The sequence below is a fragment of the Triturus cristatus genome, chromosome 3_2, assembly GCF_964204655.1.
Source record: "Triturus cristatus chromosome 3_2, aTriCri1.1, whole genome shotgun sequence".
Taxonomy (NCBI): Eukaryota; Metazoa; Chordata; class Amphibia; order Caudata; family Salamandridae; genus Triturus; species Triturus cristatus.
The window spans coordinates 948,910,748-948,937,365 of NC_140584.1; the positions used below are offsets into that span (position 1 = coordinate 948,910,748).

Genomic DNA, 26,618 nt, shown 5'->3' on the forward strand with positions numbered 1-26,618 from the left:
ATTAGATATAAGCTTGTTCTGGAACTACTTGCCACTAGACATAAGCTAGCTCTGGAACTCCTAGCCATTAGACATAATCTTGATCTAGAACTCCTTGCCATTAGACAAAAGCTTGCCATTGGATATAAGCTGACTCCGGAATTCCTTATCATAAGACTTAAGCTTACTCGGGAAATCCTTGCCATTAGACTTAAGCTTGCTATGTCTTTGACTCTTTTCAATAGAAAGCTGAAGACTACTCTAACGGCTATCGAGCGTTAGTAAGGCACTTTCTTTTCCCATCAAAGCACTCTGAAGATGCCGCTGGCAAATGCAATGCAAAAATAATAAATACAATTTAGCAAATTGATTCCAGCAATAGATCTGCCTGTGAAACTTTGGACTCTCTGCTTCTCCATAGAGTCATAGTCAGAGTGGCCAGCTGGTTGTGGTCCCGGAGATCAGCTACATTTATAGACCGTTCAGTTTAAGACCACTTGCTGCTATGAATTTTCCAGGAAAGCAGATCATACTCCAATTTGAAAGAGAGTTCTTGAGGGCTGCTGGCACACAAAATATTGGTGTGCCATCTGCATTGCAGTGAAAGCTGAGATCACACCCACGTTAGGAGTTTCCGGAGAGGAAGCTGAAGGATTTTTTGGTAATCTTGATTTACAATGTTTTATAACATTCTGAATAAAACAAAAATAAAAGAACCATGAGAAATACAGAGGTAATATAATCTCATGTACAGTAATAAGGCCATGACATTGTGGGACCATACAATCTATCCATGGGAAAAAAAGGACCACTCAACTATAAGGAGAGCCAACAATAGGAAAAAATGATAATGAGTGGTAGGTAATTTGAAAGAAATGTATATATAATTTTTTTTTTTAAACATGAGGAGCAGGAGAGGTTGCCACATCCTTGTCAACATCTGGGATTGAAAGTGATAAATAGTCTCTGAGTGGTTGCCATATGTCCTTCAGTCGTGACGTGTGGGGCTGTAATGAGGCATGCACTCCGCTTCTAGCACCACAAAAGGTTAAGTCGTGCATCCATGACCATTCAGTGGGGCAGGAAGCATCACACCAATGTATAGCAACTAGCCTCTTGGCCAATAGTAATACAGATTGCAGTAAAATGATGAAAAATTGTCAGTATAGGCTCAACATACCCTAACAGGGCCAATAACAGGGTTGAACTAAGTGCCTGCCCCGTCAAGCGGGATAGTGTGGAGTCGACTGCCTCCCAAAATGCAAGTATCGGACTGCAGTTCCAAGCTAAGCGGGCAAAATCAGCATACTCTGCCAAGCATCTAGGGCAGTGATGTGATCTAGTCGGGTCAAGTTTAGCCAGGAAATAGGGAGTGGTATAGGCCCGGTGCAGGTGTTTAAAATGCAATAATTTATGGCGATGATTATTGGAGATCAGCCCGGTTTTCTCACAACAATACCACATTTTATCATGTAAAGGGTACCGCAAGTCTCTCTCCCATGCAGCCCTTGCTCTCTCTACACCAAAAGGGTTTCAGCCGCATGGAAATGTGATATAGACTAGATGAGCGTTATCGAGGCTGTGATAATCATAGTGAGGGGAGGAAAGTCACTAGGTTCCTGAGGGTACGACTGAAGAGTGGAGTGTAAAGTACAGGGGAGCCGGTGTAGGATAAACCTATCTATGTAAGTTGCATCATGGCACTCAGTCAGCGAGGAGATGGACCGTAAGATAGAGTCAGTAAAACAAATCAACCATGGTATGCAAATGGTACGTGCTTAGTGTGCGCTAAGTCAGAGTCTCCCTCGTCAGCAGGAGCCCGCATTATCAAGAAGGGGAATATGAGGAGAGTATAACATGTCATAACCCAAGAAGTGTTTGAGCCTGGTCCAAGCCCAGAATGTGGTAGGTAGAGTCTGTAACTCAGCAGGGGTCCTGTGTTAAGTATGCAGAAGTATGGTAAGAAGCTACAACGAGAGGGCCTGCGTCCATTCCGGTTTAAGATATTGCAGTCTGGCATTTAGATGGTAGCAGAAGAATGCAAAATGTGCCTGACTTACAAGATAATAGATATAAAATCAGGGAGTCCAAAGCCACTATCGTCATAGGGCAGAGTTCATGTATGCCAACTAATCCTAGAGTGCTTGCCAGCCCAAATCAGGTGCATAAGCATACTGCGCAAAGAGTAGAAAAAGCTTTGACGAACAATATGTCGTCTGTATATATAGACACCAATAAAGGGCCATGATGAAAATGCAACCAGCGTTCCTGAAAATGCCAAACTAGTGGGTCCATTGAGGTTATAAATGATAGGGCGAGAGGGAGCATCTCTGTCAGGTGCACTGAGTCAATGTGAATTGGTCCGTCAAAGCGCCATTTAGTTTGTGACGCACCGACAAGGTGGTATATAGTAATTTGACTAAGTCTTGAAAACCCTTGGGGACACCAAGCTTCAGTAATGTAGCATGCAAGAAGGACCACTCAAGAGAATCAAACGCCTTCTGGGCGTCCAGCAATACAGCAGCAGCCGAGATGTCTTGGGAGATCTAATTAAGAATGGCAAATAATGTGTGGAGATTCAAAGATGTGGAATGATTGGGGACGAATCCCCATTGCAAGGGAGATATTACGCTGACCATTAACAAAGAGAGGCGTGTATCGATGACTTTTGCTGATATTTTATTACATGATTAAGTAATAATAGGGGTTTGTAGGAGGTACAATACTGTGTAAGCTTCCCTGGTTTAAGCAGGAGTGTCATTATCGCCTCACGTATCGTGGGGGTAAGAATGCCTTGTTCAAGAGATTTAGCATAGACCTCCAATAAGTGTGGGAACAATATCGGTTTGTAAGTTTCACACAAATCGCTTGTGAAACCATCTGACCCAAGTGCACGGGTTCCACTAAGAGCATCTATAGACTGAGAAAAGACATGTGAGACGCCAAATATTGCTGGTGACTCATCTCTAGCCATACCATTGCCACCTCCAACAGATATTCTGCTAGTGCATCGTCTGGCACAGTGCCACGAGATGTATATGGTTGTTTGTAATATGAAGTAAATTCAGTAAGAATGGTAGCAATATAGGTGATCATGAATCCATCGTCCAGTTTTAGAGCAGTAATATAGGTGACTTGGCAAGCAGGGCGGACCAGTCCTGCCAATGTGCACCCTGGCCTCTCTTCCTCCCCATGGATACACACTCTGGCATATTTACCAAGATACAGCACTTCACGCGCAGCCAAGTCACAGAATTCCAGCAAGAGGAGAGATTGTGTATGTAGGGGTATGGGGGACTTTAATGACATAGCTTGCAGATCAATAACCCACAGCCTCCACTCAACCCCTCCAACTCCAGTCTAAGGGAACAAAGGACGGCCGCATGTTTAGCTATGCAGACTCCCCTAATATACACCTTGAAGGCCTCCCATAACATTGAATGTTTTAAAACCGACCCCGTATTCAGTGCAAAATGTTCAATAAATGCATCACGGAGCTCTACACCAAATGCTTCTTCGTGTAATGCGTTAATTGGAAATCTCCAAGATGTTGTAGGCAGGACAAAACAGGGAATTTGTACAGAAACCATCACTGGGGAGTGATCAGATAGCATACGGGGGCAATGGGTAACATCTGGGAAGCCATAAAAGAACCTCAGGGGTAAAATACCAATCATCGATGCATGTCCAGACACCGTGTGGGTAGCATAAAAAGTATAGTCTCTGCCATGTTGGTGGTGAGATCTGCAGGCATTTGTCAGATGGAAAGAACCTTAGAGATTGGTTAGAGCATGCAGGACCTGCGGCTTGGTGACATGGGAGGTGCCAGTGGAGTCAAGGAGAGGAACAAAATGAAAATCGCCACCCATAAGAATATGGTCAGCACACAGATGAGTCATGTGAGTAGAAAGCTTGTGAAAGAATTCCAGAGAGTCGACGTTTGGGATATAAACATTGATCGAGCTGCAAGAGTACCAGAAACTATGCGATGGCAGCCCTGAGGGTCAGCAACTGTCTCTTGCACAACAAAGGGAACACTTTTATGGACTAAGATAAAAACCCCACCCTGGAGTAAGAGCTATAATTAGCAAAGAAATGGTTAGCTCCCCAAGTAGAGGCATAGGGAATCGTGGGACTTGGTGTACAATGTTTCTTTTGGAGAAAGGCAAGCTGGACGCCATGTCTGGCCAAACAGGAGAGGATATGCCTCCCTTTCCGAGGGTCATTTAACCCCCTGATGTTCCATGTTATACATATAAGGGAAATAGTCCGTCCCACAATTGGTGGTCCCATGTATGGTATAGTGGGTATAGGACTGTGTACATCTGCAGAAGATAACCCATGTCATAGGACACATGATAATATAACCTCTGTAGGAGAAAATAAAGAATGATACTGCATAACAGTGAAACAACACTCCACTCCCTCACCCACACAGAAGGGAAAAAAAGGAAACCCCAGTGGAACCCATTAGTACCCAGAAGAAGGAGAACAATACAAATCAGGCGGAGTACTCCTGGGGTATGGCAACGCTCTTAGGGAGGAATGCTGTGATAGGATAATGGTAAGAAACAAAGATTTTTTAAGCCTGTCAGGAGAGCAAAAAATACAGAAACTGAAAAGATGTTAAATAGTGCCTCATTATCATATACTGTTTGTCTAGCGGGTGGAGGATTTGTAGCAAGCAATGTTACAGAGTCTATATACTTTCAGGACGGTGAAGTGGACTGCAGATCCCTGGAGGGTGGGTCCAGTGAACAAGCGGAGGTACGGTCATATGTCACCTCAGTACAAAGTCCCTGTTGCTTGCAGAATAAGGGTGACGTCCCCTGGGGAATCAAAAATATATTGGCGACCATCAAGCTGAATTCACTGTCGGGCAGAGTATAATATTGCATAACGTACACTGTATTTCTGGAGCATGTGTTTCACAACAGTGTATTTATGGTGCACCTCCTGCACGGGTGGTGTAAAATCAGGCTATAACGACACAGTCATGCCTTAAAAGTGCACTGGTCCTTTCTCAAGAACAAGGCAAAGGGCAATATCATGGTCTCTGTAGTGGAGAAGTCTGGCAATAATGAGACGGGGGTTGCCCCAGGTACTGGCCGAGGACTGAGAGATGTATGTGCCCTCTCAACCATGAATGTAGGTGTGAACGAGTTCTGACAAAAAGCTCTGTTAATAGATTCTCAACTAAAGTGTCCATATGCCCGGTGTTGGTGGTCTCAGCCACCCCCGCAATGCGAATGTTGTTTTGGCGGGAGAACGCCTCCAAATCTTCGATCTTTGCAGCCATCATCTTAAGGGTCCACTTAATTTTTTCAAAATATATATTCACTGCAGTGCCACCATCCTCAATGTTGGAGATTTATTGCTTGGCATCGTCGAATCTAGTTTCATGTCTCTCCCTGCGCCCATGCATACCATCTAGCTGCATAGCGAGAGCATCGTAGCGAGAGTCTATGGCCTTGAAACCTGATTTCAGCTCAGCCATTATGACAACAGCCCCCTCTGATAATGGTAACCTGGAAATCCTCTTGCTTCTCGAATCACCTTCGATTCTACTATCCACAGTTGGACTCAATCGGGAAGCAACTGAGGAGAATTTATCTTTACTAACATTTAACTTACTGTTTTTAATAACCACCACTCTGTTAAGATTCCAAATACTGGAATCCTCAATTTGATAGCATTAGTCAATACGGATTACCCTGTGAGGTTTCTGAAACAAATTTCGATGTTTTCCTAGCAACTGGAGCTCTAATCATAACTAACTCACCCACTTTGACATTGGTGACCTTCACAGCTTTTCTTTGATCATAGTTAATTTTGCGTGCTTTTATTTTGTCCCACTCTTTGAGCTTCCAATCACTATCAGAGCCTTCCATACCTCTTTTGGATTCTGTATCATTGATCCAAAAAGGAGCAACCAAAGTGTTAGCACTTCTTCCTTTACGTAATTCAAAAGGAGTCCGACCAGTTATGGCATGAGGTGTAACTGTAAATTTCAACCTTCCTGATGACCTCCTTTTTCTAATCCAAACTATTATGTTTGGCTAAATCAATGATCTATTTTAAAACACGGTTGAAGCGTTCCATCATGCCATTGCTCTCTGGGTGATATAGAGCACACTTCTTATGTTTGATGGAACACTTCAACAAGAACTCCTCCACTTCACTGGAGACCAATTGTGTTCCATTATCAGTCAATAAGACACCAGGTAGCCCTTCTCTCCAAAAGACCTACTTAAGAAACTATATCACATGCATAGTATCAATGCACTTGGTGATTTTTACTTCAGGCCACCTGGAATATAAATCAACCAACACAAAAACATAACTCTCACAACCATTTCCACGAATAGGCGCTAAAATATCAAAGGCTAATTCTTCCCATGGTTTCTTCGGTCTTTCCCTAATTACCATGGGTTGGACCCTTGACTTCTGACACTTTTCACTCATACAACAAGGTATGCAATCCCTCACAAGTCGTTCCACCTGCATGTCCATTCCTGGCCACCAATAATAAAAAATAAGGAATAATAAAGATGATGTAACTGTTATGCTGAAAACAAAATGTAAACACAAAGCTATAATATTAAACACCACTGGATGGCACTGTGATATAAGATATCACATTCAGTTACTTGGTTCATCTCGACGTGATGAAAAATGAATAGTCTTTTGTCCGATTCTTCAAATATGCTTGTGAACGCTGTTGACATCAAATGTAACTTTCACAAATCTCAGTGTACACGGCGTTGGAATATAACTCATGTCATTTTGAGTGAAAAGTGAAGAGAAGTAAGATGGCGTCAATGCTACGTTACGCATGCAAACAACACTGCGTAGCGTGATGAGATGACGAACAGAGACACTGGATGAGTCCGATGGACGAACCTGCTGACGAAATGAAAAGCGAAGCGTGAAATCCTCGCGTGTCCTGGATACAGGTCGGCAGGCACACGCGAATGACAAAGGCTGTACAGTAGACAGTTGAACTTTGATAAATGCAGATACCTGCGCTTGTGACTTTTTGAAAAATGCAGGTACCCCTATTTGATGCAGAGAGGTGGCAATAAGTTCAGGGTGACTGCTGGGGCAAAACAGTTGATTTTTAAAACGCTGCTGACAACTCGGGCACAACACTCAATTTTCAAGCGCTGCTGACTACCCGTGCAAAACAGTGATTTCAGTCAATTTTCAAGCGCCGACAACTCGGGCAAAACAGTCATTTTCCAACCGCTGCTCGATAGCAAATACAGATAAGTCCAAAACAAAAAATGGAAGGTGCACTATAAAAGAAGTCAAGAATAGAAAATACACTGGAAATCCAAGACGATTCTTCTTTTATTCGTAGTTGTTTTACTAAAAACGGCACACAGCCAATGCGTTTCGTCCCCTAGTGCCACGGGAACTTCGTCAGGGCTCACTAAAGGTAACCGGACACTTTCAGAATACGCATAAAGATTCAATTTCAGTGCTTATGGCGTGTGAAAGCACTAATACAGAAAATCCGATATGACCAATCAAATGAGGTCCCTGGAAAATAAGCCAGTGGAAGGAAATAAAGCGGTACAAAAGGGGGTGGTGATGGACAGAGCATCAGAACCAATCAAACACTCACACCCAGTCAACAGATCTGGGTTTGATCCATCACCGTTCTTTAGCCCACACTGCCACCCCAGTTCAGACATGGCCATATGCAAATCAGACTGACCCTGTGCATCATGGGAACAGTCCAGCCCGAACTGCCAAGCCATGCCTTCGCTGGACCGGAAACAAGCTTCCCAGGACCGGTTTCTGGCATTCAGTCTGATTTGCATATGGCCATGTCTGAACTGGGGTGGCAGAGTGGGCTAAAGAATGGTGATGGATCAAACCCAGATCTGTTGACTGGGTGTGAGTGTTTGATTGGTTCTGATGCTCTGTCCATCACCACCCCCTTTTGTACTGCTTTGTTCGCCATAAGTTGGCAGGGTATGCTCAGACGTGAGTCCCTTGCTCACTTTGCCACTGGATTCAAGCAAGCCTGGCTGAAGACGGCTGAAATGCCAGAAACCAGTCCTAGGAAGCTTGTTTCCGGTCTAGGGAAGGCATGGCTTGGCAGTTCGGGCTGGACTGTTCCCATGAGGCACAGGGTCAGACTGATTTGCATATGGCCATGTCTGAACTGGGGTGGCAGAGTGGGCTAAAGAATGGTGATGGATCAAACCCAGATCTGTTGACTGGGTGTGAGTGTTTGATTGGTTCTGATGCTCCGTCCATCACCACCCCCTTTTGTACTGCAGTGGAAGGAAATAAGTCAGCTCAAATCAAGAAAGCGTTCCTAACAATCAAAGAAAGGCAGAGGCGTCTATGGCATACGAGAATCCCTTAATAAAGGGGGAATACGGTACTGAGTAAGTTGCCAATACAGGAGTGGTAATATTCGCTCAAGTAATGATGATAGAAGACCAGTATATCCCCACTATCAGGTTTCTTATCAGTAAGGAGCACGCGAACAGCCTGATAACCGTAGGCGACGCGGATCATACTGATCCTTGGTCAGCTGTTGTCTTCTTCTTTCCTCAGCAAATACAGATAAGTCTCACTGCATGTAGAATAGCGCTTGCCGTTTCCAACAAGTGCCGCTCAGAATAAGTCATGCAGAAATGTTAAACGCTCCAGATGATAAAGATAACAGTCAATGCCCCAAATTATTAAATCTCTCACCAGTGCACTGCTAGAGGAAAACAGTTAGAAACGCTGTGAGAGCATAGCAACGATAACCCACTAATTTTTATACGTACAAATGTCTGTGAATTATCACCGCTTAAGTAGTAGAGCCCGCACCGAAATCTCCCAACCTCCCTGAGTTTATAAATTAAAAAGAGGTGAGCTGTGCGGCGGTTGCTCTAATGTACGAGCTCACACAGTGACCCTTGAACCACAAAATAAGTGGTAAAAGTTACATGTGAAGTGAGCTTTAAAAGAGTTTCATAGTCATAGTGATAAATGGTACTCACATAAAGATGAGAAATACCAGTCTTTTGATAATCAACTCCAGAAAAAAGCCACAAAATGTTGTTTGATGTTGGGATCACAATGCTGTTGCGTGAGTAGAAATCCCATCCTCGTTGCCAGTGTAAAATTCAAGTTACAATGAAGATGATGAGACTCCAAGTAGCAAAAGTAGTAGTTAAGTTTATTCCAGTAGAGTGATCCCATCCATCCAGCAGAAGATGTCAGGTGCAACTGCCAGCAAACTGCAGAAGCATCACCACACCAGGTTCTATCACCATGGTGCACCTTTAAACATAAGCAAGATGTCTGTAAGCACAAACATATCTGTGAATTAAGTAACTTCTGAATTTTACACAATGCATTGTGTGTATGTATTTGCATACGAATATTTTAAACATACGTACATGAAATATATGAATATTTTGCCCCACTTTGTATTTTACAAGAACAAACGCTACTGTGGAAGGTTATAGCGGTCCTTTGAGTACAAAAGTGAGAGACCCCTCAAACCTCTCCCCAAGACCATGTGATTCATTAAATAATGAATGCAGAGATTGTAGATTAGATATGTATTTGTCAGGAAAACTGTAGGCATCGTCTCCCTGTGTCTGACGTGAAGTTGGATTGTCCTTTAAAAACAAGCCTATGACAGGGAGATACACACATTCTATTGAGAAACAGGACATTTTTAGTAAAATGACAAGAAATTATAGAGGTCGGAGTATGATAATAACAACACTGGAAACAGTAGGGTCCCGAGAAGAATGTGAAGTGCATCGAAGGAGCCCACAGGGCAGCGTGATGAGCGCTGCTGGGGATGATGTCACACTGAAAAACCAAGCTTGGATTTAATCAGATCAAACTTGACTAGGTTACGAGTAGATTAACTGAAGCCTCGTTGACCCAAGGCACTGGTGTTTCTCGTGTGGCCTTAGGCCTAGTCACTGGCTCGCTCAAGCGGAGAAGCTTGTGGAATCCATGGTCACATATTGCCTAGCAGAGGCTTGGTGGGGAGTGAAGCGAGGAGAGGCTCCCCAAACCGCAATGGCGAGGGTGCTGAACTACCAGGATCTCTGAGAAGCGGCAAGCCATAAAAAACAAGTACATAAATTGAAAAAAATGTGGGCGGCTGCCATGTAATACCCCAAATAAAAAGGCCGGCAGCTGCCATGTTTATTAAATCTAAAGCCAGTAATGATATCAAGGCGGCCGCCTGCCTTTCTTTTCTATTTATTTATTTTTGTAGCACTCACGGTACGCCACGCTTTAGCTTCACGTTTAAAGCTAAAGCCCAGGGTGCCACGAATGCTACAAAAGTAAATAAATAGGAAAGAAAGGCAGGCAGCCACCATGTTTAAAACGCAATGGAACCTTCAGATCAAACAAAAAACATACAAGTTGCAACCAAAAAAAGAGTGTGCAAACACAAAGGAAAAAACCTTTAGATAAAGGATACCTGTAATAGGCCAATACTCCAGGGGACGAGTAAGACACGAGATGGTGGGAAATATAACCACAAGAAACCATAGAGAAGAAAGCTTTTCGTAATGACACACACTTTAACCTATGGGCAGCGAGGGCGTGGCCAAAGCCCGTAGAAGAGATTAAAGCATGTCTCGAAGACAGCGCATGTGTTGTCAAGAATCGACCTAAAAATTGGCCGAAAAGGAGAGTGGAGCCCAACACCTACAAGGGCCGAGTTTCCACAGTGTTCTTGGCACTGATTTTGCCACCTCTGAGGCCACGGATTGCAAAAGGAGTGCCAGGGGTCACAGTTGCTGCCCTTGGTAACTCCTAAATGATGTCCATGTGTGGGTGTACAAAGCCCATCACTATTCTTCAGAATGGGAACTACATTCCCTTGAGCCCCAGCACTTAATCTGCTTCCATTTGGAAACTGCTTGTGTGTAATCTCGCCTCAGAATGTTTGTAACCCCCAGTCTTACCTGCAGCCATGGGCGTAGGAAGTGTGGGGGACGCGGGGGATATATCCCCCCCAGATTTTGGAGTGGGGGGGACACGGGGGACAAGGGTGGGGGGGATGAGGGGACAAAGGAATTTCCCCTCTCCCTTCTGTTATCGCAGGGCCATTAGCACGCGAAAGCGCTACCTAATGGCCCTGCACTTGACCTGCCTGCAGTCAGAGGCCACCCACCCTCTGCCTTTTGTTATGCTGCAGGAAGGCTCAGCCGTTCTGGGAAGGGCAGAGAACGGAGAAAAAATAAACGCTGTCTCTTTTCCTTCATGGCAAGGACCGTGTCCACTACTCCTGATCTGCCTCTGGCGGCTGCCCTCCTCTCTTTATTCCTCCATCTCTTTCTGTCTCGCTCCTGCTTACCTGCTGATTTCAAGAGGCAGCTCTTAAGGTACTCTCTCTTGCCTCTCCTTTTCTTTATTTGTTCCCCTGTGAAATTGATCCAAAAAAGGCTGAACACTTTGGCTGTAAATGTTCTCATTTTCTGACCGTTTTCTATTGACAAGAAAAACCTCGGAATTGAGAGAAAAAATAGTTAAATACCTAAATAAAGCAATACAGAGTGGACAGCAGACAGGCCAGACTGTTATTTACACCCACACACATTAGCGCCACTTTACAGAGTTTGCCAGTGAAAGCGCTACTTTCTTTTTATCTTCTTTCTTTGAACAACATTGTTTTCCCAGGGTGGGTAAGTGCGCCATTCCTAAAGGGACTGCAATACCTGGTTGATGGGTAGAGTGGAAACGTTTAATATGATCGTTTTCAACTTTTTAATTATTTTAGCTTATAAAATGCGGCTCAGTGTTTGGGGATGTGGTCTTTTTTAAACCAAACTGCATACATTTTGAAAGGATATAAGCAATGGACATTGAAAGGGGTCCCTTCCTGGTCCTGTAGCCATGTCTTGAACTTTGCAGGCAAAATCACTTACTGATTTCTGAATAATGAGTTTAAAACTGTTAAGGTAAACATGTTTTTTTCTGATTACAGTTCACATGCTTTGCTTATTCTTGCATTCCCTATGAGTGTTTGCTTTTTCCAGGGTGTTATTAATTTTTTTTCAGGCAGCATTTTACTGTTGTCTAGTGCATAATTTGAATTTAGTCGCAGCACAATTGAGTTGTGCTGAAGGCAGTGCGAGTTTCTCTCAGTGGGGCAGTATGGTGTTCAGTGTGGGAGAGAATGTGGCACTCTGGCCAGAGCTGCTGAATTTGGAACTGGAGAACCATGTTCAGACCTTCATGACCAGTTCAGCATACCACACTCCTGACAGAGCTTATTCCGATGCTACACCTTAGAAGGCCCGATAGACCTTAGAATGCCAGGTGTCTTAGCACCCGCAGGTGGACCTGTCCACCACAGTCCATACTGCAGTTCACTTCCAGTCTTACGGGCAGGCATATGAAGAAGCACATCCTAGATCGACAGTGAATCTGTCACTGAGGTCACAATACCCTTGAGGCCTGTCCACCTCACCCATTGGTACCTCCATTGGCCTTTTTCCAGCACTAGCAGTGCAACTTGCCAGGGGTTGGCAATGTAGGATTTACATGCACACCAAACTTAGGGGGTTATTATAATGGCAGGGTGACCACCACGTCACCCCGTCGGTGGCGGTCCCACCGCCATTGGTTGGTCATATTACAATGGCGGGTGGTTACCTGGCGGTCGGAAAGACCAACCACCACGCACCCGACGGGCTTCTTGAGCCCGCCGGTGTGGTGGAGGGGCTCGTGGTTCCTACAATGCTGGTGGTGCCTACCATGCACCGCAGCAGGGATTACGATGTCCCTTACCCGCCAGCTTATCAATGGCGGTTCACCTGCCATGGAAATGCTGGCGAAAGGGACATTGGGGGTCCGTAGCAGGCCCCTTTACCCCTGGCCCTCAGACATGGGTCCTGGGGGGCATCTATGATGCCCCACAACATATCACTGCACCATGTGGCAGGCACCGATATATTTAACATGTTCCTTTTTTTTTTACTTTGCGTCAGATGATGCAGCCAGCAGCACCTGCTGCAATGTAAAAGATAGGCACTGCGAACACCGTAGTGGCAGTCACATTGTAATGCCTATCGTGGTGCCTCCACCTTGAAGGCCAGCGGTCCCATTCCCCGATTCGATGGCGGCGGTACTGAAGTCCGCCTGCCATCGTAGTCAGCCCCTAAGTTTGCATTTTATGAATATGATTCAGCGGGAAATAAATTGATGTTTGCAATTTAATTTACTTTGGTTGGCCTCTTATCTATGAGATTTCCCTGTTGAATGTGCCTTTACATTATACATTTTTGGTTGTATGAATTGATTGCATACTACACTCTCCTACAGGTATTAATTTGAGTGTCATTAGGAGTGTCTGGGACCAATTGTTTTCTTAGGAATTGTTTTCTTTACTAACCTTTGCAAAGGGACCTAAACTTCACAGCAACACAAGTCACATTTCTTTTAGTAATTTGGGATCCGTTTGAGCTACAAAATTCTTTTGGAGGAAATCGTTAGATTATGCAGCAGATGATGTATTATGTGGCAAATATGATACAGCCATAGTTAAGTGGAAAACATTTTTCCACTTAATTTTGCCCCAACATTGTAGTTGATCAATTTGTAAGTTCCCCAAACCCAAAAGTCGAGTTTGGGCACAATTTGCATTTTAAAAGCAGCCCTATAACACAGGGCTACTTTTAAACTGACCTCAGGCTTCAGCAGTGCACACATGCAAGCGCAGAAAGGGCTGCTGGCCTCTAAACTGCCATGCCTTATTATATTCTAGGGACTTAAAAGTAGTTCTAATCCCCCTGCCCTATTATGTACTAGGGCCTTATAGGAGAGGTCATGCCAATCATAGGGGCACCCTAACCCATAGTGCACCCTAGTGTATGTAGGCGTTTTCACTGTATTTTTAAGTGCCTCTTTCAGAATAGCACTGGCTGTTTAGGCAGAGGCCAGGGTCAGTCAGTCAGGTACCATCAGTACCAGTCAGCAAAAAGTTGGGGAGTGCCCAGGGCGGCTTTGCAACACTAGAGAAACACAAACTCAGAATGTAAAACATAACACCATGGTTGGGGGTTCTCTTCAATAATCAGAATTGATTTCTATCCTAATGAACCCATTTTCCAACATTAGGATAGGGAAAGACTGGGGAAAAATCATAACGTTCTAATCTATACATTGAAGTTTTTATGCAGCTCTTTGATGACGGTTAATAGCTCACTGTTCAATGTTAGGATTTTAACTTATAAACTTCAAATACCAAAAGAATATCTCAGACAAAAGCAGTAACTCACTGACCTATTGAATTAAAACTTTCACTAGACAAGCCTTCGATCTCTCTCAAAAAAAGAACATTAATCACCAAAGTTATCTTCACATTTTTATTGTTACCTGAAAATTGCTGGAGACCAGGAATGCAGCAGCAGGTACTTTTCAAACCCTAATGCACTTGCAAACACGACGCCCCCACCCTAAGTCAGCAGCCTTTGTTTGCTTTGTGCATTAAGATGCAAGATTTATATATATGTTTTTTTTAAACATTTGGTCTCATTACTATATGAATGTAAATAACAATAAAGCATACATGCAAACTGTGACTACATGCCTGCTTTTCTCAATATTTCACTTCGAAAGTATGCGATTGTATTTGTTTAACGAGCGGTGATTTGTATAGGGTCACTGGAAAGTGCACAAGGTTGTCCCTGTCCCCCCCCCAGAATTTTAGTGTCTCCTACGCCCCTGCCTGCAGCAACCACTTTATTTGTGGAACTGTCCAATTGTGGGGTTATTTTCTAATGTCGTATCCGGGGAAAATATAATCAGACACCATTAAACGTTTTATTGTTTAACAAACTGCAAATGTGATGCACGTTTGTGCTTTGGAGCTAGATAAAGAAAAGCTGCAGGAAACTAACACTTGTCAGTTTCAGCCAGTGCTGAGCTCAGTAACATCTTTGATATGTGGTAAGAATACATGTGATTTAGAAAAAGTAAAACCCCCAAAAATTATTTTCAATTTTTTGTTTGTAATTCTGTTAAATTGTTGTGTCTATAAAATAGGTCCTTGCCCTTTTACGTGACGATTATTCCAGGAGCATGACATCCCTACTGGTGACGTAGCCTCTTGTGTAATTTGTTAAGTGTATATGATAATTAGTCCGCCCCACCACTATTTTTCTTAGGACTTGTGCCCTATGAATAGCTGTCTAGATCAAGAGGTAGGGCACATTGGTTGTATTTTGAGCAGTCCACCGGCGGTAAACGTGTGGACAATGTTAGTAACCGACCAGGCCAGAACCCCAGAAATATATTCAGCAATACAAGCCACAACCAACAGGGCTTGGTGTCACTCGATAATGGATTAGTCCGCTATCCAAACAGCCACCGCATGGACCCTGTGAGTCATTTTCAACACCAAGTGCTCAACCCTGCTCCAAACTGACACTTGCAGCTAAGCTGCCTCTCCCCATTGCAACCGTCGGCTCCCGTTTACTGCACCGGTCGTAAACTGTAAATGAATAGTTAAGTTCACGGCGCCCCAAGTTACCAAGCGCTCACCCCGGAAGAAGGCTCAGAATATATTTACATAATGCAGCGGCAAATGCAGACTCCACAGCCAACGAGCGCTTCTGAATTCTAGACAGCGCTCTAGGATTCGCCGAGGTGCTGAAAGGGCTCCAATCCTAGGTCACTTTACACATTACTAGTCCCACCCACCCCCATGGTGACTACCAGAATATGTTCAGCCGTGGGGCTGGTTGTCCTGCGACCTGGAAGCAGTTAAGTTAAGAGTAAATGTCATGTGTAAGAAGTAAAACATCAGTAACGGGCTTCAATCAGGCTGAGGTCACGCACGTGGTTCATGTAAGTAGTAGACAGGTGGTTTTAACGCCGTCTTCCCATTTATTAAATAATGTTGGTTTCATTTCGTTGGCTGTAGTGTAGCATTATTTGTTACGATTGTGATTATAGGACCCGCTCAGAATTATTAGTGCAACGCATTGGGTAATTTGAGAGATGTTTCAAGCACTCTTTGGCAAAGTAAGAATACGAGATAAACTCAACTACTTCCTGCCTTGATGCTCATTTCGTATAATATTCCACTAATGCTTTTTCCCTACTGGTGATGCCATTTAAAAAAAAAAATCTTTAAAACCTCGTCCAGTGGCACGTAGTAAAGCTTACAAGCTATGTGACAATATAAAGTGTAACGGAGTTACTAGAAGATGCTGCTATGTATCACTGTATTTAAAAGTTTGAGTGATCAGGGTCGTGCGTCTGACCTCCATCATGGGACATAAATACAAACTTTATAAGAGAAGCAATGCAGGGACTATTTGTAGCTATGTGTTGTAATTCTTCAAACAGGTCGTACTGAAGCCCTGTCCGGGGTCAGGTATATATCGCGGCCCCCCTGCCCGTGCGTGGTATCATAAGTTAGATCCACTCTTTTCAGGGAGTGCGGATCATAATGCATTGCAGACAGATGGTAAGGCGTCATGTGCTCCTCCTAGAAGCCACTGTGTGCTGAGGGGTCGGGTGCATCGGGCACAGATATCCATACTACACATCTCTTCCATACTTGTGCCAATGTCCATGGAAGCTGCCGGGGTCCATCCAGCAGGGATCACACCATATTTCCTCACCTGGCACAACTGAAAGCAGAAGCATCAGGGCGACATAGCCCCAGTTGACGTTTCAACTTCAGCAGAAAGCCCACAAGCTCGCAATGTCCCTAGGGTGACCAACCGTCCGGAAATTTCACGGACAGTCCGTAATTTCGGCCGTCTGTCCGTTGTCCGTGAAGGATTCTTTAACGGACGCCATTTGTCAGTAATTTTACCCGGGCACCGGTCGCACCACCCTAAAGCCAGCACAGCTTCCACCCACCTCCCTTCTTGACTCCGATGCTGTTGAGGTCGGGTGTAACAGACTCCGATGCAGTACCAAAGCTCAGATACCCAGCAGCATTGGAGAGGCGCAGCGGGATGGCAGCCCTCACACCTTCAGCCATTGATGAGCTGTTAAGAGGTGCTTGAAGGTGACTGAGAGGGAGGGGCTGCAGCTTCAGGAGCAGGGGCATCTATTCAGATGCAAACAGCCCTGAATGCGTCATGTGCCAAGTCTCTGCAATTTAGAGGGGCCTCACACATTCCCTTTCTGCCCAGGGCCCCAAACATCCTAGAACCCGCCCTGATTACCCCGAGGCAGCACGTGGTTCTCTTCACAGAGCTTAATTACTGTCACTAAATTGTAAGTAAACCTCGGTTCTTCAAACATGCAGTCTATAATGTAATAAAATAAAGAAACGACACAATCACACCCACACTGATTAACAAAGTATGGAGGCCAATCAGTTAAATCAGTTCTCTTGGAGTATCTCCTTTAAGTACTGTACATCACAGTGGGGGATGGCAAAACTAACATTTTGGAAAGAGAGACTGTCTTCTCGTTGTCTTATCCAGGAGGGGGTGAGGAGCCCTACCCCACCCTTGAAGAGACCAAGATGATACTAAAATACTGCATGGTCACCCCTGTGCCCACCCTGGTGGATCCTGTGATGGCTCCTCCCACCCCCTGTGATGGCTCCTCCCACCCCCTGTGATGGCTCCTCCCACCCCCTGTGATGGCTCCTCCCACCCCCTGTGATGGCTCCTCCCACCCCCTGTGATGGCTCCTCCCACCCCCTGTGATGGCTCCTCCCACCCCCTGTGATGGCTCCTGTCCCCCCATGTGGTGGCTCCTGTCCCCCCATGTGGTGGCTCCTGTCCCCCCTGCCTGTGAGGTCTCCTGTCCCCCCTGTGGTGGATCCTGTCTCCGCCCTGGGTGGCTTCTGTCCCAGTCCTGGAATGGCTCCTGCAGCGAGGGTGAAGTTCTTGATGGGCCTCTTCTCAAAAAGGCTCAGCTCAAAATTAATATGAAAAGGTGGGCGAGTGAGTAAGTGAAGGGATGGGTGGATGGCTGGATGAATTCGTGAAAGGGTGAATGGATGAATAAACAATTGAATAGATGGATAATGAGAGGATGGATGGATGGATGGATTGAGTGAGTGGAAGGATGGATGAGAAAAAAGGTAAATAGCTGGATGTATGGGTGGAAGGGTAGCTCGATGGGTAAAAGGGTGGATGGAGGAGTGAAAAGGTGGATGATGAGTCAGTGGGTGGATGGATGAGTGAAATGATGGATGGATCAATGAATTGATAAGTGCAAGGGTGAATTGATGGACGGATGAGTGAAAGAGTGGATGTAAGGATGGATGAGTGAGTGAAAGGGAGGGTAGATGGACAAAAGGAAGAATAGCTGAGTGAAGGAGTGAAAGATTAAATGGATGAGAGAAAGGATGGATGAGTGATAGGGTCAATGGATGGATTCATGAGTGGATGAGTAGATGGATGGGTGGGTGGATGGAAGGAAGGATGGCTAAGTGAAAGGGTCGATGGATGGCTGACTGAAAGGGTGGATGGGTGGAAGGATGAGTGACTGGCTGGATGGATGGATGAGTAAGTGAAAGGATGGCTGGATGGGTGAAAGGGTAAATGGCTGGATGGATGAGTGAATGGATGGATGGGTAGAAGAGTGGATGGATGAGTGTACAGATGGATAGGGTGAAAGGGTGGATGGATGGATAATGGATAGATGAGTGAAAAGATGGATGAAGGGATGGATGAGTGAAATGATAGATGGAAGGATACATGATGGATAGGTTTGCAAATGGTTGAATATGTTTGGATATGGGTGGGTTTACTTATATACTATTGCGCGACCTCCTCTGATGTGTCTGTAAAACTTACCTATTGTCCTGAAGTTTTGTCCTGAATTTTGACCTCCTGTCCTGAATTTTGACCTCCTGTCCTGAATTTTGACCCTTTGTCCTGAATTTTTACAATCACCGTCCTGAATTTGCACCAATGCCAGTTGTTCACCCTAAATGTCCCACCGGCGCCGAGAAGGAGCTGCTGGTAGGAGCTTGCAGATTGCCAGTGCAAGCGAACCTCCCTCCCCCCCCCCCCCCCCCCCCCTTTAAGTGAAAAGGACAGCCTGTAGGCAAAAAGCCCATAATTGAGGTTTAGGAGCCTGAGGGGCTAAGAAATGCAGCGGGGGCGCCCAGACACGATCTGCCTGACTTAAACATGGCGCCCGCCACTTACAATGCCCATACGCGGTTTTGGTGCGCTGGGCCTGGCGGGGGACTCATTGCTGGTGCTTGAGCCAGGCGGGAGACCTGACTTTGTGGCACAGATCCGCCTGCCCTTGAGCGCTCTCCTCTATTCACAAGATGGAGCCCAGCATGACCTCAAGATCAGCCCGGGGATCCAGCATGCTGCTTCCCCCGCCACCATCAGACCTTCTACCCCTATGGATATCTCCAACTCGGGGATCCCTCCAAACCCAAGACCACCACTCTTGAGTGCAACAACACCTGGCTGAACAATGGCAAGAATTTTCTGCCCTGTAAATATGTAATCTATAATTGTCCAAGCCTAATCGCTGTTAAAATGTAATCCTGAGTGAATTTGCATTTTGTATATGTGTGTGTGTGTGTGTGTGTGTGTATATATATATATATATATATATATATATATATATATATATATATATATATATAATCTCCAACCACTAGTATATGTAGTAGACCTTCGTACTTAATACCGTTTCTATGTGATTTTAGAGTTTATCTATTTGTATCTCTTCCTTGACTGACTTTACAACTTGTACATTTGAAATTTTTTCTGTTTGTATCTCTTATGTAACTCATGTAATCCAAAGTCCTATGTAACGCAACTGGTTCTTTTGTAAAGAGCTCTGACACCTTCGGGTAATGTTTGTGCTCTATAAAATCACAATAAATAAAATTGCTGCAGCCTGCCATTGACCATTTCATGCTGCTTTTGTTCCACTTCATGATGCAGTGGGCACAGTCGTACCATGGTTCAATCCCAGGTCTGTGATTTATATCATATCAGTTTCACGTTGATATGTATTTTATGCACACCAGCATTCAATCCTACACATGATTTAGGAATGACCAGTCTTCTTCCTATTTTATCATTTTTTTGTTGTTGCGATGAACAGACAATCAATCGGCTCTATCATTGGCATTTTTCTGTAGTTTGTGTTTCTACAGCGTGCCCTCTTTTAACAGAACGATGCAAAACTTCGGTCAGGCTTTCTGAAAAAGATGTTATTATTAAATTTGTAGACCATTTACTGCAGCTTCACAAATGATTCTTTAGCATTGGTGTCATTGCATCAAAAGTCGATGGCTAGCGGAATTACGTTCTAGGGTTGATTGCCTCTCTCGCCCTTAACATCCTCGTTTGCTGTTGAGAAGCTAAGGTCAGAGCAGTGCAGGCTATTCTGGCAGTTTCGCAGTGTGCTGCAGGGTTGTCCCTACTCAATTATGCTCTTGATACAGATCAGGGTACCTAAAATATGCCCACTACCACGGATAGAGTAATCACACAGTTACACGCACATATATTCATCATACGCTAGGGCCCATTTCACTAACATACACTCAAATACTCTACCAGCAGCAAACCTGTGGGAAGAAAACTTCTAAAACACCCTGCATCTATATCTAGGCGATAGGACCAGTTTAGTGGTTATCTAACATAATATAAACAATCTATAAACAATGATCAGAAATACTCAATAATTGACAAGGAAAGAAATATTCAACACCATGTTTAAAAGTTATATTGCTTTATCTGAAATTAGTCAAAGTAGATCCGAATAAATCATTTCCCATAGTTACCTATTCTAACTAAGTGTCAGAACGGGTCAGGACCAGTCTCTCAGTAAAGTCTTTCAGGACCAGGTCCTCAGCATCAGTCCTCAGCAACGCAAGTTCACGCGGCAAAGGCGACGGAAAAGAGTGGGGTAGAGCCCTCCCTAAGCTAGCAATTTTATAATGCAAAATACAATGAAAACACACATGAATTCGACAAGTAAAACTGTATCACTGAGCAGCATGAGAAGGAAGGGATGTAACTTTGCAACATCTTGAAATCTCCGCTCAGGAAAAGTCATAATACATAAACCACGGAACAGGAACCAAGAATTTGAAACTATTAAAGTATCCATCTTGTTCACTTCCCTCGGCAAACCGGCTTTAGCACAATGTTCTTTCAGAAGCCCTTTGTTCACCAAGGACAACTCATTTCTTTTGGAGATCCTCCAAACTTGCTGATGTCCTCCCGGAAATTTCCATATAAGGACTACGGTCAGTTGTCTGTAACCGAATTCCAGCAGGGGTCTCCCTTGTCGCATCACAGATTTCGCCTGTACCAGAGCTCAGCCAGGCTTCAAATTATTCTCAGTTATTTTCATGAAGGCCTCCATAGGCCACAATAGACCATCTTTAATTAAAGAGACAAAATAAAGATTACTACATCATAATGATTAAACAGTGTTAACCCCACTAACACCCTTATGTGTATGCATTTATCTAGCTTTGCGACATATAGAGCATTAATTCAGACAGCGTTTTGTGCTCAAAATAAATAGCACACAGCAACATTTAAACATGAAAACTTGCACGTTATTGTGAATACATAAACAGCACACGCATGCTGACCCTCGTGTAACCTTCTCTTGTGTTAGGACAAACAGGTTGATTAGTGAAACACACTTGCACAAAACTAATAATTAGTTGTTAATTATTAATAATTAATAAAACGCATAGACATGCCAGAGCTTCAAAAACCCCAGAATTTTCTAACAAAAAACTCTGCTCCAGCAATCCCCCCTTTGGTGATTTTATCACCAAATAAACCCAAAAAAAAAATTTGTGAAAATTTAGTCCCATTTTAGGAGATATCAGAAATGTCTTTTCCCCTTAGACAACATTACACACCAGTCACTCTTTCATCATCTCTCTTTGTCTCTAGATAAACACTCTCCCTTAATTCTTCTAATTCAATCTCTTCTGGTTCTCTTTTCGAATTTTTCGAATTCTTACTTTTCTTTTCATTTTTCAATTTCTCTTTCCCTCTCCTGTTTTTACAACACACACACACACTAATCTCAGTATCAGCAAAGCAACAATTATACAAGACAAGGGAAACAATATTCTACCTATAATAGTACTACCTATTTTTGCAATAAAATCCTTAACAGCTATCATTTTATTAGCTAGTTTAGTCCATAAACTCCCAGTTTCAAGTGGTACTAAATCTTCATGCAAATCAGTAATATTTTTGATATAGACCTTCAGGTCTTTACTTTCATCAGGAATGTAAGTGCAACAATGTTGAACTTTCAAAATTCCACAAACTCCACCCTCCTTAGCCAAAAGAATATCAAGGGCAAGTCGATTTTGCATAGACATGGCACGTACGGCACTTAACTCCGTATTTACCAAAAGAAATCCTCCTGCGGTATTTGTCGATAAACGATCAACCACTGTGGACAATTTCCGAATTCCATAAGCATTTAATGAAATTCCCACTGCTGGAATCAAAACCCCAAAAATATCACCCACAATTTCAGACCAAGTTTCTCTCTTAAAACGTTTTAATAGGTTAATATCTTCTACATCACTTATTTTATCTGTATGAAAAATTTTAGGAAAAACCAAACCCACATAACATGTGCCATACCAATGGTCAGGCAACTTGTAATAAGCCTTGTTCCCACACACATAGTACACTCCTGGAAAAATTGTATCTTCTCCACCTCTGAAACCCCAACCAGTCGCAACGAAGTATGTATCATGGCACTCACTAGTCCCCACAAAATATGTATCATATTGGGATTTCCTTCTGGTAATGCATAGTTTACCCTTCTGCGGTGCATCTAGAGCCAAAGTTGGACTAGCCCCATTTCTCAACTCTTTTCCCATTTCAATGTCCCAAATTGTCTCACTCACTTCATATTTCCCTGCTTTCTCATGCATGTTCACTCTCCTTTCCTCTACCATATCCAGGAAAGCTTTCTCTTCTTCTTTCAAACTGCAAGTTAAATTATTCTTAAAAATGTAATCTAATGTTAGTCCTTTTTCTTCAATAAAAATCTCACCAAAAGTGTTAGCTTCTTTAGCTGGATTCAGTTCTTTGTTCATTGGCAAATGCCCAAAAATACTATCTCTGTTAGACATCTTATAATCTATTTTCCCTAACAAATAAAAAACACTACTTAAAATACTACAAGAAATACCATATGTAGCTGGTAAATGGTGATAAGTAACACCCTCTGAAACGGATGCAGGTAACTGCATGCAGACATAGCAATCCCTCACTTCCATTGTCTTCACATATTCATATAACAGTCTAGAAAAAACATTACTAGAAAAATTGTTAATTGACCTATCTTTGTGTATGTAACTATTTCTAATTGGAATTTCTTTTTGTGAATTCTTCTCTATATTAGTCATATTTTCTGTGTCCATCCCAAATTCAACCTTAAAAGTAACTAATAAAACTAAAACACCCCATAGAAGCATTAATATTCCAGTACAACAGCAGCACATCTTGCACCACCTTTTTAAGAAGGCACATCTATTTTGATTATCCTCTATGTTAGCCATTCTGCTTTAACTTCTACTACTCCACTACTGAAATTAGAACTCTTCAAATCTCCAACGTTTATTCCAAACTCTTCAGCTTCTTCAAAGATCTTTCTGTTCACTCAGTCCAAGTGAATCCTTCTTCTACTCAGTTTGGATACTCATCGTTTTTCACTCCAATTTCTTCAACATCAAATTGTATCAGATCTCCAACACTCGAATCCTCAGTATCTGACTCTTCTCTGATGTCAGTCAAGAGTACTTTCAGAATTTCACCAGTATTTTCCTCAACCACTTCTCTCAAGACCACTTCCGGATTATCTTGAGTCACTGTTTCTTCTTTTCCTTCTTCAGACAGTGTCACATAAGACCATTCCGGTGATCTGTACTTTTGGTTGGGTCTTTTAACTCTTTTTATTTCTACTGGTTCTTTTGTTCTTCTTGATTCTTCTTCTTCAGCCTTTGAAGTTTGACTGGATACCTCATTCACTTGTTCAGCTCCCGATGTATTTGCTCTTATTATCCTGTATCTCAGTCTTTTCACTCTGTTGTTAGGCCAACGATCTCCTTTCACAACCTTTTTCGGCTTTTCCTTAACATTCCTTTCTCCAATCGAAGTTCTCTTTCTCAGAACTCGACCTTCTGTTTGTTCATTCTCATCATCCGATTCTGTTTCAATTGCCCTTTGCTTTCGTTTCTTAGCAGTTTTCTTTTCTTTCACAGATTCTTTCACCACTATTTGAGACTTCCCTACTTCTGTCCCTCCTCGGGTCTCCGACACGCAATCTTCTTGCTGTCTATTTGTCCCTTTACCTAGCTCCTCATCAATGTTCCCTACACCTCCTCGGGGGTCTTCCGCAATCTGTCCCTCTCTATCTTCTTCTGACCCTGTTTCTTCACGAATAATCTCAAGTGGTTCTTCAATTTCCTCCTCTTCCGATTCAGGAGTAGTCTCTGTGTGTTTTCTCTTTTCTTTTCTTTTTCCTCCACTGCTACTCGAAACTTCAGGCTCTTTCACAGAATCAGAATCTGATCTTCCTTCTGATACTCGCAGTGAATCTCTTGAAGCTCTCTCTGCTTCTTTTCTCACTGATTCCGTATCTTCAGGATCTTCACCATCACTGGAATCTGACTCTTCATAATACTCTTCACCAGTTCCCTCTCTCGGACTTGGAATTCTCAGAGTATGACTTGCATGTACCCAGTGTCTTACTCCAGCACACTTTACTGCAGTCGTTGTAGTCAGAATAACTTGTCTCGGCCTTCCCCACCTTGGAATCAAGCAATTTCTTCTTCTGTGGACCTTAATCCTCACCCAGTCTCCTGGACTTAGATCATGGGCTTGCTTCTTCTCAAGTGTGGTAGCTTCTTCTCCAACCTGGTGAAACACAGAATGAACTGCGTCAGCCAGGCCTTTGCAGTAATCCAAAATCATGTCATCAGTTATTGTCATCAATTTATTCACAGGCACGAATGCATGGCGCATTGCACGTCCCATAATGATTTCATGCGGACTCAATCCTGTAGTTCTGTCTGGAGTAGATCTCATAGTCATCAAGACTAGAGGCAGAACATCTGGCCATTTCATGCCAGTGGCTAAGCACATTTTTCCAATTCTGTTTTTGATTGTGCCATTAATCTGCTCAACCACACCAGAAGCCTCTGGTCGGTATGCACAATGTAGCTTCTGCTGTATTTTTAATGCTTCACAAATCAAACTAATGAGTTCATTTTGAAAGTGTCTACCTCTGTCAGATTCAACTGTAACTGGAAACCCAAACCTAGGAATCAACTCCCTCAACAGTAATTTTGCCACTGTTAATCCATCATTCCTCCTTGTCGGGTAAGCTTCCACCCACCTTGAAAACAAACAGACTACCACTAGGACATACTTCAGTCTATTCACTTGGGGCATTTCAATGAAATCAATCTGCATCCTTGTGAAAGGACCTCCTTCTCTGCCAATTGTCCCTAAACTCACCACTGTCTTTTTCCCAGTGTTAAATTGCTGACAAATTAAACACCTTTGACAGATGCTTTCCGCAATTGTTCTAAACTTTGCATTGTACCAGGTCTGTTTAAAGGACCTAATCATCGCGTCTCTTCCCAGATGTCCCTGACCATGATACATCCTTGCCATTGACGACAAAATTGAGTTTGGCATCACTGGTCTGCCATCTCTGTAGACCCAAACATGGTCTGTTTCTCTTGGAGCACATCCTGCCTTAACCCAATCTTGTTTCTCTTCTTCTCCTGCCTCATCTTGTAACTGTTTCACTTCATCCCACGTTTCTAGGACATTAGTAAACATCACAGAAGGGAAAGACATTTCTTTCTTTTCTCTTTCCCTGTTAATTGATTGATTTAATTTCGCGCAATACTGTGCCACATCGTTAGCATACCTGTTGCCAACAGTGATAAAATCTTCTCCTGTAACATGTGCTGCACATTTTACAACTGCTAACTCCTTAGGCAGCTGTATCGCCTCAAGCAATTTTCCAATCAGCTCAGCATTCTTTATCGGAGTTCCACTCGATGTCAAGAAACCTCTTTGTAGCCACAGTTGGCCAAAATCATGCACCACTCCAAATCCATACTGACTATCAGTCAACACAGTTGTTCTCAAATCTTTCCCAATCTCACAAGCTCTTGTCAATGCCACTAATTCAGCAACTTGCGCAGATTTTACTCCTTTCAATGGTGATGCTTCCATAACTTCTGAAACTTTGCACACTGCATATGCTGCACATAGCACACCATTATCATTTCTCAGGCATGATCCATCCACAAACAACACATGATCATTCTCAGGCAAGGGAACATCCTTGATATCTGGTCTTGGTTTCGTACAGTACTCAAGCACATCCAAACAATCATGATCATTTTCCATCTTTATACCCACATTCTCAATATCCGGCAAAAGTGTCGCTGGATTCACATTCGTACATCTTTCAAGAGTCACATTTGATGCTCCCAAAATCACTTTCTCATACTTAGTCAACCGACTATTTGACATATGCTGAGTTCTGCTTCTTGTCAAAAGAATTGCCACATTGTGAGGTACGAATACCCTTACAGGATATCCCATTATGATTCCTTCACTCTGTTCCAGGCTTCTGCATGTTGCAGCCACAGATTTTAGACAACCTGG

At 43.4% G+C, this 26,618-nt stretch overlaps 1 protein-coding gene across 1 annotated transcript in view; it reads left to right on the forward strand.

The window, feature by feature from the left end:
- Positions 1–15,637: 15,637 nt before the first annotated feature.
- MRM1 (mitochondrial rRNA methyltransferase 1) overlaps positions 15,638–26,618 on the forward strand; it is a 71,807-nt gene continuing 60,826 nt past the window's right edge. The window contains exon 1 of the mRNA XM_085649467.1: positions 15,638–15,822. The gene's annotated coding sequence lies outside the window, so the exon portion shown is untranslated. The remainder of the gene's footprint in view (positions 15,823–26,618) is intronic.